Here is a 14,731-nt window from a genome sequence, read left to right on the forward strand (position 1 = left end):
ACATGTTGGTCAATGATGAGACGGAGTATAGGAAAGAGATAGAAAATCTGGTGAACTGGCGCAACGACAATAATCTCTCCCTCCAGCCTCCCATCCATTGACACTGTCTACACTTCCTGCTGCCTCGGGAAAAGCGGCCAGCATAATCAAGGACATTCTGTCTTCCAACTTCTCCCGTAAGGAAAAAGATACAAAAGTCTGAGGTCATGTACCAACCGACTCAAGAACAGCTTCTTTCCTGTTGCCAGCAGACTTTTGAATGTCCCTATCTCACACTAAGTTGATCTTTCTCTACACCCTAGCTGTGACTGTACATTCTGCACTGTCTCCTTTCCTTCTCTATGAACGGTATGCTTTGTATAGCGCGCAAGAAACAGTACTTCTCACTGTATCCCAATACATGTGACAATAATAAATCGAATCAAGATCTCTTGTTCTAGATTGCCACATAAGGGGAAGACAATTACGCTATCAATCATACCTGGTGTCCTGGACGCTATTCGCACCATTCCTAGTTCTTATCACCACCATTTACATTCCTTTTGTCCATGACATCTTGGTCAATGATGAGACAGAGTACAGGAATGAGATAGAGAATCTGGTGAACTGGTGCGATGATAATAATCTCTCCCTCAATGTCAACAAAATGAAGGTGATAAGTCATCGACTTTAGGAAGTGCAGTGGAGAACATGTCCCTGTCTACATCAATGTGGACGAAGTGGAAATGGTCAAGAGCTTCAGGTTTTTAGGTGCCCAGATCGCCAACAACCTATCCTGGTCCCCCCCATATCGACATAAATGTTGGCCAGCCAGCGAATGAGTAAAAAAAACTTACAGAACGCCAAGCCCCATCACCCTTACAGTAGAAATTTTGTCCTATTTTCTTTATCTTCAGCTCTGCCGAAGGGTCATCCCGACTCGAAACCTTGGCTCTGTTCTCTCTCCACAGATGTTGTCCAATCCGCTGGGAATTTCCAGCATTTTCTGTTTTTTGCCTTGGAATTACTAGTCCGGTGACATTACCATGGCCTCCTTGTAGATAGAACATAGAACAGTACAGCACAGAACAGGCCCTTCGGCCCACGATGTTGTGCCGAGCTTTATCTGAAACCAAGATCAAGCTATCCCACTCCCTATCATCCTGGTGTGCTCCATGTGCCTATCCAATAACCGCTTAAATGTTCCTAGAAAGGGGCTCGGCTCCTCCCTCTGCGACTGGATCCTGAACTTCCTAACCCACAGACCACAATCAGTAAGGAGAGGAACAACACCTCCTCCACGATCATCCTCAACACCGGTGCCCCACAAGGCTGTGTCCTCAGCCCTTTACTATGCCCCTTATACACCTATGACTGCGTGGCCAAATTCCCCTCCGACTCGATTTTCAAGTTTGCTGACACCACCATAGTGGGTCGGATCTCTAAGACAATGACGAGACAGAGAATCTGATGAACTGGTGTGACGACAATAATCTCAGTCAGTGTCAACAAAACGAACGAGATAGTCATCGACTTCAGGAAGCATAGTGGAGGATATGCCCCTGTCTGCAACAATGGGGACGAAGTAGAAATGGTCAAGAGCTTCAAGATCTTCGGTGTCCAGATCACCAACAACCTTTCCTGGTCCCTCCACGCCAACGCTATAGTTTAGACAGCTCACCAACGCCTCTACTTTCTCAGAAGACTAAGGAAATTTGGCATGTCTGTCACGATTCTCACCAACCTTTACAGATGCACCATAGAAAGCATTCTTTCTGGTTGTATCACAGCTTGGTATGGGCTCCTGCTCTGCCCAAGACCACAAGAAACTACAAAGGTTTGTGAAGGAAGCCCAGTCCTTCACTCAAACCAGCCTCCCACCCATTGACACTGTCTACACTTCCCGCTGCCTCGGAAAAAGCAGCCAGCATAATTAAGGACACCATGCATCCCGGACATTCTCTCTTCCACCTTACCCATCGGGAAAAAGATAAAAAAGTCTGAGGACACGTACCAACCTACTCAAGAACAACTTCTTCCCTGCTGCCATCAGACTTTTGAATGGACCTACTTTGCATTCAGTTGATCTTTCTCTACACCCTAGCTGTGACTCTAACACTACGTTCTGCACTCCTTTCCTTCTCTATGAACGGTATGCTTTGTCTGTATAGCGTGCACGAAACAATACTTTTCACTGTATCCCAACACATCTGACAACAATAAATCAAATAGAGTCATAGAGGTTTACAGCATGGAAACAGGCTCTTCGGCCCAACTTGTCCATGCCGCTCTTTTTTTTAACCCCTAAGCTAATCCCAATTGCCTGCGTTTGGCCCATATCCCTCTATCCCCATCTTACCCATGTAACTGTGCAAATGCTTTTTAAAGGACAAAATTGTACCCGCCTCTACCACTACCTCTGGCAGCTCATTCCAGACACTCACCACCCTCTGCGTGAAAAAATGTCCCTCTGGACAAATGAAATCAAAAGATCCTTGACTAACAAAGGAGTCAAAGGTTATGGGGGTGAGGTGGGGTGGGGAGGGGGTGGGTGGGCGGAATGCGGGGTTGATCTTATTTGAATGGCGGAGCAGACTCGATGGGCCGAGTGCCCTCCCTAATTTGGACGATGGCCAGCCTTCAACATGAAGGGGAAAGGATGAGATCATTTTGGGCTTTGGGTAGGTGGTGAGGTCAAAATGGCGGGCAAGGGAAAAGACCCTCTGCTCCATCAAGCCTGGCCCCTGGCTGTGATCTTCGTGATCCGATGCCGATTAACTGCAAACAGCCCTCTCAATACAGCAGGCAATACATATATCTTGTGACAATACTGTGTCTTTAAGAAATGTATTTGTGTCATGTTTCTTGTGAGGGGACTGTCTTATACTTCAGCTCTGATTACGGTGCAGATTGTCTACAACTGGCAGCCCACATGCTGAGCGTACAGAAGAATAATTGCTCCTAAGTGTTGGGGTGTTAGTTTAATCCAGTTTTGTCATTTTTAGGGTTGTCTCCTGGAGTTTCAGCGTAGGGTTTAATTAGGTTGATTGACAAGAAGAAAGAGTCATGTGAATGGGTGGAGCAAGGCTTGCAGAGAGACAAGCAGGCCGCAGCTGTTTGAATTTGAAAGGAACAGCAACCCTTTCCCTCTCTGGAAATTGAAGTCTGGAACCTGCTGGAAAATAGGTATCTCCCTCCAAAGGTCTGCAAATGGCAAGAAGTGTTTTCTCCCTGTCTGAAGTTCTGCTGTGTGAAGACAGGTCTTTCCCTGGAGGCTGCTATCTGAGAGTCAGAAGACAGAATCATAGAATCCCTACAGTGCAGAAGGAGGCCATTCAGCCCATTACATCTGAACCAACAACAATCCCACCCAAGCCCTATCCTCGTAACCCTGCTAATCCCCTGACGCTAAGGGGCAATTTAGCATAGCCAATCCACCTAATCCACACATCTTTGGACACTAAGGGGCAATTTGGCATGGCCAGTCCACCTAACCCACACATCTTTGGACACTAAGGGGCAATTTGGCACGGCCAATTCACCTAACTTGCACATCTTTGGACTCTGGGAGGAAACCGGAGCACCCGGAGGAAACCTACGCAGACACGGGGAGAACATGTAAACTCCAAACAGACAGTCACCCAAGCTGGGAATCGAACCCGGGTCCCGAGCGTTGTGAAGTAGCAGTGTTAACCACTGTGCCACCGTGCCACCCAAAGGTGTCTCTGCATCTAATGGATCAATAGAATCACACCTGGAGTGAAATACCTTATGCTCACACTAATGCCAAAATTCCCTCACAGATCGGACACCTCCAGACCGCCCACCCCCTCCTCCCCCCCCTCCCCCCCCTACACATAGCACCCAAATACCCACTTGCCAATCTCCTGTAATCACCCTGGGCATCCCTTTACTTCCCTTCCCGGACCCCTGCCACTTACCTCACACCAGCTCTCTGCACCCAGTGCCCCTTCCGGCCACTGCAGTGCTGTGTCTGGATGGGCTGTTGAACTGCTGGCTAATCAGATTGGCCGACAGCTCTCCAAGGCAGGTCTTCTCCCCAAGTGTGGACCGATGTCCTGCCTGCTGCCAATCGCTTGACTTCCCGCCATCCAAAGAATTCAGGCCTATCACTCTATAATACAGACTGTCACTGCATCCATGAGTTGGACAACAGTGATTAAAGCAAGCCCAAATGTTCCAGAATGGCAGTCCTGTTTTTGAACAAAAATGGCTTTACTGTTTACAGAACCCTGCAGCTCCAGTATGTTCCCAGGATCGATGCAGCACTTAACCACAGCAGTGTCTGATGGCAATACTGAAGGATATCTAGTGACACTAACGGGAATCATAAGAGTCATGATGTGGAGATGCCGGCGTTGGACTGGGGTGAACACAGTAAGAAGTCTTGCCAATTTAACCTGGTGTTGTGAGACTTCTTACTGGGAATCATAAGACACAGGGTGAGTTCTGAGATTAGCCCACCAGTGACACTGGGGGGTGGAATGTTCCTGTCCCGCCCGCCATGGGAATCATAGCGGGTGGAACATGGCCCATGCAAAGGTCTGTTGACCTTGGGTGGGAATTTCTGGTCTTCGAGTGAGCGCGGCCGGAAAATCCCACCCTGGGTCTCCACAGTCCTGGGTTTCGATTAACGCCCCGATGAAAATCCCCCCACTGCACCCCGACCTTGCACTCAACCCCAGACTCTCTCCCTACTGGAATCCTCCGGCCTCGCCCGTGGCTGGGATTCTCCAGTCCCGGTGCAGTGAATGGAATTTTGGCCGAGCGCCAAACTCCTTATTGTCAGCGGTGGCGAATGAGATAGGAGAATCCCGGCCGTTATCTCAGGGATTAGCCACCTGCCTCGTGACTCTCATTTCTCTCTGTCCTTTTGATGCTGTGCCTCAGTGGGAATGATCGTGAAACAACATGGATGAGTCAGAGTCACTGGATCCTATGCTCCAAATTGAATCAGCCTTCTTAGTTGATTGAGTTAAGTACTGTATTTCCGAATCCTGTGCCATATCGCTGTTCAATGTTGTGTGGAATGGGACTAATTTAACATGTCAGCTATAATTATATAAACATCACAGTTCCCCAGCCAGAACAGGAAGGTTCCAAGATGGAGCTCAATCAGGGATTCGCTGAGTTAGCTCGCCTCACTGTGGGAACAAGCACTGGGCTCTGTGCTACCAGCTGGAAACGTGGAAGCACGTGGATGCCAGGCAAAAACAGTGATGCCAAAGGCAGTTAAATATCCTTGTGACACTCATAGCCGAGGTACCCATGGGAGTCATTATCCCGGCACTTGTAAAAATTCATTCATTGGACATCAGCATCGCTGGCTGGGCCAGCATTTATTGCCCATCCCTGGTTGCCCGAGGGCAGTTGAGAGTCAACCACATTGCTGTGACCCTGGAGTCACATGTAGGCCAGACCGGGGTAAGGACGGCAGATTTCCTTCCCTAAAGGACATTAGTGAACCAGATGGGTGTTTACAACAATCGACAATGGTTCCACGGTCATCGGTAGATTCTTAATTCCAGATTTTTGAAGTTGAATTCAAATTCCACCATCTGCCGTGGCGGGATTCGAACCCGGGTCCCCCCAGAACATTAGCTGAGTTTCTGGGTCAATAGTCTAGCGATAATACCACTACTCCATTACAAATTGTGCCAGGGTCTGGGGGTGTAGCAAGTGAATATTTGTTCCAAGAAGGGTGATAAGATTATACCAATTAACAATAGACTGTTTGGTTTAATGTTAGTCAAGGATAAATTCTTAGACTCCATTGTTCTAGATCGACTTAGTGAGCGTTGGACATGTGAGGGATAATTGAGGTTCAATTTAATGGAGTCTTTTGAAGAAGTGCCTATTTGAGTAGATGCTGCGGGTGTGGAATGTGTGGACTTTCTGAAGGCATTTGTTAAGTTGCCTCTCAGGAGGCTAACTTAGAAAGATTCAGTATTCATAGAATCATAGAAACCCTACAGTGCAGAAGGAGGCCATTCGGCCCATCGAGTCTGCACCGACCACAATCCCACCCAGGCCCTACCCCCATATCCCTGCATATTTACCCGTGAATCCCTCTAACCTACGCATCTCAGGACTCTTAAGGGGCAATTTTTAAGCGTGGCCAATCAACCTAACCCGCACATCTTTGGACTGTGGGAGGAAACCGGAGCACCCGGAGGAAACCCACGCAGACACGAGGAGAATGTGTAAACTCCACACAGACAGTGACCCGAGCCGGGAATCGAACCCAGCTCCCTGGAGCTGTGAAGCAGCAGTGCTAACCGCTGTGCTACCGTGCCGCCCATTTTGTGACAAGAAATGTAGCCAATGTGATTGGAGAGTGTGTTGACTGACAGGAAGTAAAAGGGTTAGGGCTAATGCTTGTTGTCTAAATTAGAGAAGAACTGAAAGTGGTGAGGTTCGGGGGGGGTGGGGGGGGGGGGGGTGGGTGTTGGGGGGGTGGTGAGGGGTGGTGGGGGAGGGGGTGGGGAAGAGAGGGAGGGTTCACTCATGGGGGAAGCTGGCTGGAGACTGCTCAGGGCACCATTGCGCAAGCTCTCGAATCACCCAGATCTCGAGATCTCCTGTCACCCAGCTCCCTCCCCCCACAGACATTGCCCCCCTCCCACCCCCAGCATCAGCGGCAGTGTAACCTCCCCCCCGCCACACCCCCCCCCCATTCCTCCCACAGCAACACGGGTTGCCAGCATCGGGACTCTCCCGATGAGTCCCCCATCATGACCCCCTCCTCAGCTCCCCCCGCCCCCCCCCTTTGCCAATCACCTCCCTTACAAACCCTCTCCTTGCCTCCCCACTGCAGAGCTGCCCCCCTTGCGTTTCCTCCCAACAGAGCTCCCATCATTGCTTCCCCACCCCCCCGACACCCGTCATAGCACCACCCTGGCACTGTTATGTTGCCTGGTGGGCACTGCCAGGCTGGCACTGTCCCATGGGTCCTGCCCCCGATCACCCAAGGGCTTCAATGGCCTTCGAACACCCCCTCCCCCTCATCATGTCTGGTCCCTGTTGATGGGGACCAGCAGGGGGGAAACGTTTGGGAGGCTGGAAACAGCCATGCCAGACATGCTAATGTCATGTCAATTTGCAAACTGTAATGGTGAGCAGTTTTGGGTAGCTCATTACAGGCAATGCATGGCTTAGATTCATCCGAATTATGTCGAATGATGGGAAACTCGAATTAAGAAGACTGTAATGACTTCAATCAGGCCATTGAGATTGGCCTGTTGGAATATGAACTCCCTGATTAAGGAGTCGGGTGTCCCTGGAAAGGGAGCATGCGGTGTCCGTGGGCACAGTTTGATGCCTTCCGTGCCCGCTGGGCACCGCAGGGACTGGGCTGTATTATTGACCCCTTTAATCACATTTTAATTTGATGCTTTAAGTTTCCTTTCCGCTTTGTTTTTTGTTTCGGGCCGTTCCCCTCCTTTTATGGGGGCTGCCCCTTTTTGATTTGCCCCGAAGTTAAGTTGATTTTGTTGATTTGGTTGGGATGCAAAAAGATGTTCCTGATTGGTGGGCCAATCAGGGAGTCTTTGCCTTGTATTTAACTGAGAGTGTCGGTTCCTCTGGCACTCCCGAAGGTAGACTGCTGACTGCGAGCACTCTGTATACTGCTCGGCACAACATCGTGGGCCGAAGGGCCTGTTCTGTGCTGTACTGTTCTATGTTCTATGTTCTATGCTGTTGGAATTGTAACTAAAGGTTTTAGTGAAGGGACTTCTTAGAACCATAGAGCCATAGAAAATTACAGCTCAGAAACAGGCCCTTCTTGTCTGTGCCGAACCATTTTATGCCTAGTCCCACTGACCTGCACTTGGACCATATCCCTCCACACCCCTCTCATCCATGAACCCATCCAAGTTTTTCTTAAATGTTAAAAGCATTTACCACTTTCTCCGGCAGCTCATTCCACACACCCACCACTCTCTGCGTGAAGAAGCCCCCCACTAATATTCCCTTTAAACTTTTCTCCTTTCACCCTTAACCCATGCCCTCTGGTTTTTTTCTCCCCTAGCCTCAGTGGAAAAAGCCTGCTTGCTTTCACTCTATCTATACCCATCAAAATCTTATACACCTCTATCAAATCTCCCCTCAATCTTCTACGCTCCAGGGAATAAAGTCCCAACCTGAAGACTGTAATAAGTCTTCTGAAGTCTTCTGAAGACTTATTACAGAGGCTTAGCTATGTTGGGACCATTTCCAAAATAGAAAGTGGCTATCAGTATGCGCAGGATTCAGGGCGGCACAGTAGCACAGTGGTTAGCACTGCTGCTTCACAGCTCCCAGGGACCTGGGTTCGATTCCCGGCTTGGGTCACTGTCTGTGTGGAGTCTGCACATTCTCCTCGTGTCTGCGTGGGTTTCCTCCGGGTGCTCCGGTTTCCTCCCACAGTCCAAAGAGGTGCGGGTTAGGTTGATTGGCCATGCTAAAAATTGCCCTTAGTGTCCTGAGATGCGTAGGTTAGAGGGATTAGTGGGTAAAATATGTAGGGATATGGGGGGGATTGTGGTCGGTGCAGACTCGATGGGCCGAATGGCCTCTTTCTGTGCTGTAAGATTTCTAAGACAGTATCTTTTTTAATTGTCAAGAGTTTTGAAAGGGAAATGCTATTTCCTCTCGTTAGGAGTTAATGTTGAAGGAACATAAATTTAAATTGATCGTTGTAGTGAGGAAAGAGATTGGGATAATCTTTTTAACGCAGAGGGTTGTTGAAGCGTGGAATATTCTACCCCAGTTAAGCAGGGACAGTTGTATCTTGGGAAATGAAAATTGCATAAATAGTTCACAGAATTGTTATAGTGCACAAGGCCATTTGGCCCATCATTTCCGTACTGGCTCTCCAAATGAACATCATGATTTAGTGCCATTCCCCAGCCTTTTCCCCATATCCCCGCACGTTGTTCCTATTTGCACAGAATTTGCATAGAATCCCTACGGTGCAGGAGGAGGCCATTCGGCCCATCGAGTGCACTGATTGTCCGAAAGAGCATTTTACCCAGGCTCAGCACCCGCCCTATCCCCGTAATCCTGCGCGTTTACTTTGGCTAGTCCACCCAACCCCCATATCCCCGGAAACCAAGGGGCAATTTAGCATGCCCAGTCTACATAACCTACGCATTTTTGGTACTGTGGGAGGAACCGGAGCAGCCGGAGGAAACCCACGAAGACACGGGGTGAACGTGCAAACTCCACACAGTCACCCAAGGCTAGAATCGAACCCAGGTGCCTGGCGCTGTGAGGCAGCGGTGCTAACCACTGTGCAGCCCCTGTTCGGATAATCACCTAATGCCCCCTCAAAAGCATTTAGTCGACCTGCCTCCACCACACTTCCAGTGCATAGCAGACCCCAACCCTTCGCTGAGTTGAAAGGATTTTTATCTCATCACATTTGCTTCTTTTGCTAATCACTTTAAATCTGTTCCCGCTCGTTCCCAATGCTTTTACGAGTGGGGACAAGTTTCTCCCTCTCTGTCCAGCCCCCTCATGATTTGGAACATCTCTGTCAAATCTCCTCTTGGCCGCCTTCTCTCCAAGGAGGACAGTCCCAGCCTCTCCAATCTAGCTTTGTAACTGAAGTTTCTCATCCCTGCACCCTCTCCAATGCGTTCACATCCTTCCTGTAGTGTGGCGCTCAGAACTGTACATAATTCTCCAGCTGAGGTCCAACCAAATGACCCCCCATGTTGTACATTTCACTGCTTTCACATCAACAATATCTCAGATGTACGTAACCCCATTCATATAGCATGTTGTGCTGCCCTCAGAGGAAATGGATACGGTCTGTGAAAGGGGAGACAGTATCTGGAAGATGCATCAAAGTAATGCAGCCTTAAAGATTGGGGCCTAAAACTTTCAAGTGTGCCGTGTTGGTGGAAAATCTCGGCGGTGATTGGAAGATTGTGGGAACATGTGCAACTGGGCAGCAAGTGAGATTCCTCTCCGCAGGCATGGCTAAAAAAACTTGATGCGGAGATGCCGGCGTTGGACTGGGGTAAACACAGTAAGAAGTTTAACAACACCAGGTTAAAGTCCAACAGGTTTATTTGGTAGCAAAAGCCACACAAGCTTTCGGAGCTCCAAGCCCCTTCTTCAGGTGAGTGGGAATTCTGTTCACAAACAGAGCTTATAAAGACACAGACTCAATTTACATGAATAATGGTTGGAATGCGAATACTTACAACTAATCCAGTCTTTAAGAAACAAAACAATGTGAGTGGAGAGAGCATCAAGACAGGCTAAAAAGATGTGTATTGTCTCATCTTGACAAGTCTTGTCTGGAGACAATACACATCTTTTTAGCCTGTCTTGATGCTCTCTCCACTCACATTGTTTTGTTTCTTAAAGACTTGATTAGTTGTAAGTATTCGCATTCCAACCATTATTCATGTAAATTGAGTCTGTGTCTTTATAAGCTCTGTTTGTGAACAGAATTCCCACTCACCTGAAGAAGGGGCTTGCAGCTCCGAAAGCTTGTGTGGCTTTTGCTACCAAATAAACCTGTTGGACTTTAACCTGGTGTTGTTAAACTTCTTACTGTGTAAAAACTTACCCTCATATATAAATTGCAACCTTTTAGATGTGTTCTCGTCATTGCCATCTTTTATTGTCATGTATTAGTGTTGAAATGTAATATTTGAAACTGCCCTCTTTTTAGCATAGAAACATAGAACAGTACAGCACAGAACAGGCCCTTCGGCCCACGATGTTGTGCCGAGCTTTATCTTGTGTGCAAAGTTTCCTGTAATGGAGTAGTTGCAGTTACGGCCAGTGTATGATGAAATTGAGAGGTTTTGAAGTTTCTTAACTCTGTTGACCGGTCTGTTTTTAAAAAAAAGTTACCATATTCATCAGTACCACTGGTAGATTGGTTTGGAGATTCGTCAACAAGAAGAATTTCTTCAGGAGTCATCACACTCTGCTGCTTCAAAACATGAAGGTCTTATGACCTTATGAACAGGGTAGGTCTTATGAGGAAAGGGTTGAGGGAGCTAGGGCTGTTCTCTCTGGAGCGGAGGAGGCTGAGGGGAGACTTAATAGAGGTTTATAAAATGATGAAGGGGATAGATAGAGTGAACGTTCAAAGACTATTTCCTCGGGTGGATGGAGCTATTACAAGGGGGCATAACTATAGGGTTCGTGGTGGGAGATACAGGAAGGATATGAGAGGTAGGTTCTTTACGCAGAGAGTGGTTGGGGTGTGGAATGGACTGCCTGCAGTGATAGTGGAGTCAGACACTTTAGGAACATTTAAGCGGTTATTGGATAGGCACATGGAGCACACCAGGATGATAGGGAGTGGGATAGCTTGATCTTGGTTTCAGATAAAGCTCGGCACAACATCGTGGGCCGAAGGGCCTGTTCTGTGCTGTACTGTTCTATGTTCTATGTGTGTCATGTATGCTTTCGGAGTCCACCCATGGTGTTATCCCCTCCTGGCAACTCTATTATCAACTTTGACCACCCTCAATAGGGCAGTGGGTTACCTGGTCGGATGTAGTTCTGAACTAAGCTGGCAAGGAAGATCTTAGATTTATGCCAAGCAAGCAGATCTTGATTTGGGTTTCGGTGACAGCAAAAGAAAAATCACCCAGTGTTCCTGATCCTGATCATTGTTGCAGGCTTTGAAGCCAGCCTTTTAATTAATCACAACTTTACCCTTCGAGTAACCAGACCAAGTCACAGAGTTCTCTTAAACAGCTGTTTTAATGCAAGCTGTGTGAGGTGCCTGGACAGTTACAGGTCAGCCGGTAACTAGCCAGAGCCCAGAATTCAGGAATTTACCAAGCAGTTATAGTTTTAAATTCGATTACAAGTCATTAGAAACACAGAGGGACCTAGGTGTGCAAGTCCACAAATCCTTGAAGGTGGCAACACAGGTGGAGAAGGTGGTGAAGAAGGCATATGGTATGCTTGCCTTTATAGGACGGGGTATAGAGTATAAAAGCTGGAGTCTGATGATGCAGCTGTATAGAACGCTGGTTAGGCCACATTTGGAGTACTGCGTCCAGTTCTGGGTCACCGCACTACCAGAAGGACGTGGAGGTGTTAGAGAGCGTGCAGAGAAGATTTACCAGGATGTTGCCTGGTATGGAGGGTCTTAGCTATGAGGAGAGATTGGGTAAACTGGGGTTGTTCTCCCTGGAAAGACGGAGAATGAGGGGAGATCTAATAGAGGTGTACAAGATTGTGAAGGGGATAGATAGGGTGAACGGTGGGAAGCCTTTTCCCAGATCAGAAGTGACGATCACGAGGGGTCACGGGCTCAAGGTGAGAGGGGCGAAGTATAACTCAGATATTAGAGGGATGTTTTTTACACTGAGGGTGGTGGGGGCCTGGAATGCGCTGCCTAGTAGGGTGGTGGAGGCAGGCACGCTGACATCGTTTAAGACTTACCTGGATAGCCACATGAGCAGCCTGGGAATGGAGGGATACAAACGATTGGTCTAGTTGGACCAAGGAGCGGCACAGGCTTGGAGGGCCGAAGGGCCTGTTTCCTGTGCTGTACTGTTCTTTGTTCTATTAGCATATACCAATCAAGATATAGGAGTTATCTCTATCCACTCACAGTTATTGATTAAGGTTACAGCATTCATTAGGTACAGATATTAAAACCAATCACAGTCACCTCGCGCTTGCTTGATTATAATATCCAATCAACGGGAAGACGTAATCATGTTAGCTGACCTAATTCATCATTGTTCCAAGTTATCGGTGATGTCCCAGTTTCTGTTGGTCTCTGGATGTCATTCTTCTTCTTCCAGTTCCAGATGTCTGATTTATTGAATTATCTCAGACAAAAGGCCTTGGTGCTTATCTGTGAAGACTTTTATAGAGACCTTTTATTTTCCCATCGCAGCTTCTGTGATTTTTAAACTTGCGCAATTATTAACCCTTTCAATTATTATAAGTGATCATTTTTGGAAATTATGCGAAAGGTGGATAAGGGCCGTTTGACTTGGCCATGAAGCTCTTCACAACGCCTTGTCAGTGCTGACCGTCCAGGATCATTTCTTAAGCATTGCCATTTGGCAAGGCATCAAAGGGCATCTGTACCCTTCCAGGAAAATGCTCTGTTCCGCTTCTTTATTCGATTCATGGGATGGGGATGTTGGTGGCTAGGCCAGCATTTATTGCCCATTCCTAATTGTCCTTGAAAAGGTGATAGCCATGAGGTGGAGACGCCGGCGTTGGACTGGGGTGGGCACAGTAAGAAGTATGATGGAACAGTGCTCCGAAAGCTCGTGATACCAAATAAACCTGTTGGACTTCAACCTGGTGTAGTGAGACTTCTTAGTGTCCTTGAAAAGGTGTATTTTCTTTGTTACTTTATTGGGCATGGGCATCACTGGCTGGGCCAGCATTTATTGCCCGTCCTTAACTGCCCTCCATTTTGGAGGGCATTTCAGAGTCAACTACACTGTTGTGGATCTGTAGTCAAATGTAGGCCAGACCAGGTGAGGACGGCAGTTTTCCTTCCCAAAAGGACATTAGTGAAGCAGATGGGTCTTTATGACAATGCGTTTCATGATCATTATTAGGCTTTTAATTCCAGATTTTTGTTGAATTCAAATATCACCATCTGCCGTGGTGGGATTTGAACCCAAGTGCCCAAATCTTGCCTGGGGTCTCTGGGTTACTAATCCAGTGACAATGCCACTATGCCACCGCCACCCAGTCTTTTCAGTTTCTCCATCTTTTCCACCCTCAAATGGATAAAACTCTCTTCTAACTTTATTATTCACATATGGCATGCTTGCCTTTATAGGACGGGGCATAGAGTATAAAAGTTGGGGTCTGATGTTGCAGATGTATAGAACGTTGGTTCGGCCGCATTTGGAATACTGCGTCCAGTTCTGGTCGCCACACTACCAGAAGGACGTGGAGGCTTTAGAGAGAGTACAGAGGAGGTTTACCAGGATGTTGCCTGGTATGGAGGGTCTTAGTTATGAGGAGAGATTGGGTAAACTGGGGTTGTTCTCACTGGAAAGACGGAGGATGAAGGGAGACCTAATAGAGGTGTATAAAATTATGAAAGGCATAGATAGGGTGAACGGTGGGAAGCTTTTTCCCAGGTCGGTGGTGACGTTCACGAGGGGTCATAGGTTCAAGGTGAGGGCGGGGGGAGGTTTAACACGGATATCAGAAGGACGTATTTTACACAGAGGGTGGTGGGGGCCTGGAATGCGCTGCCAGGCAAGGTGGTGGAGGCGGGCACACTGGGAACGTTTAAGACTTATCTAGATAGCCACATGAACGGAGTGGGAATGGAGGGATACAAAAGAATGGTCTAGTTTGGACCAGGGAGCGGCGCGGGCTTGGAGGGCCGAAGGGCCTGTTCCTGTGCTGTATTGTTCTTTGTTCACTTATCACTTCATTTAATGTTTTAAATGAAATATCAGTTGCGTTTTAATTTATTTAAAAATGTTGATCTTGCCCACCAAGGCCTGGATTTTCAGGAGCGCAATATGTGGTCTGAGAGGGGCCAGGTTTGGCAAACAGTGGTGCAGAGGGGGAGGAGTGTGGGTGCGGAGGCGAGGTTGTGGGTGCGGAGGCGAGCTGGTCGGAAGGGGCCTCTTCAATTCTCAGGGACAGGATACAAACGAATGGTCCAGTTGGACCAATGAGCGGCACAGGCTTGGAGGGCCGAAGGGCCTGTTTCCTGTGCTGTACTGTCCTTTGTTCTTTGACAGCAAACCAGGGCGAGATTTTCCTG

Source organism: Mustelus asterias, unplaced genomic scaffold (genome assembly GCF_964213995.1).
Source record: "Mustelus asterias unplaced genomic scaffold, sMusAst1.hap1.1 HAP1_SCAFFOLD_503, whole genome shotgun sequence".
In the NCBI taxonomy this organism is placed as follows: domain Eukaryota; kingdom Metazoa; phylum Chordata; class Chondrichthyes; order Carcharhiniformes; family Triakidae; genus Mustelus; species Mustelus asterias.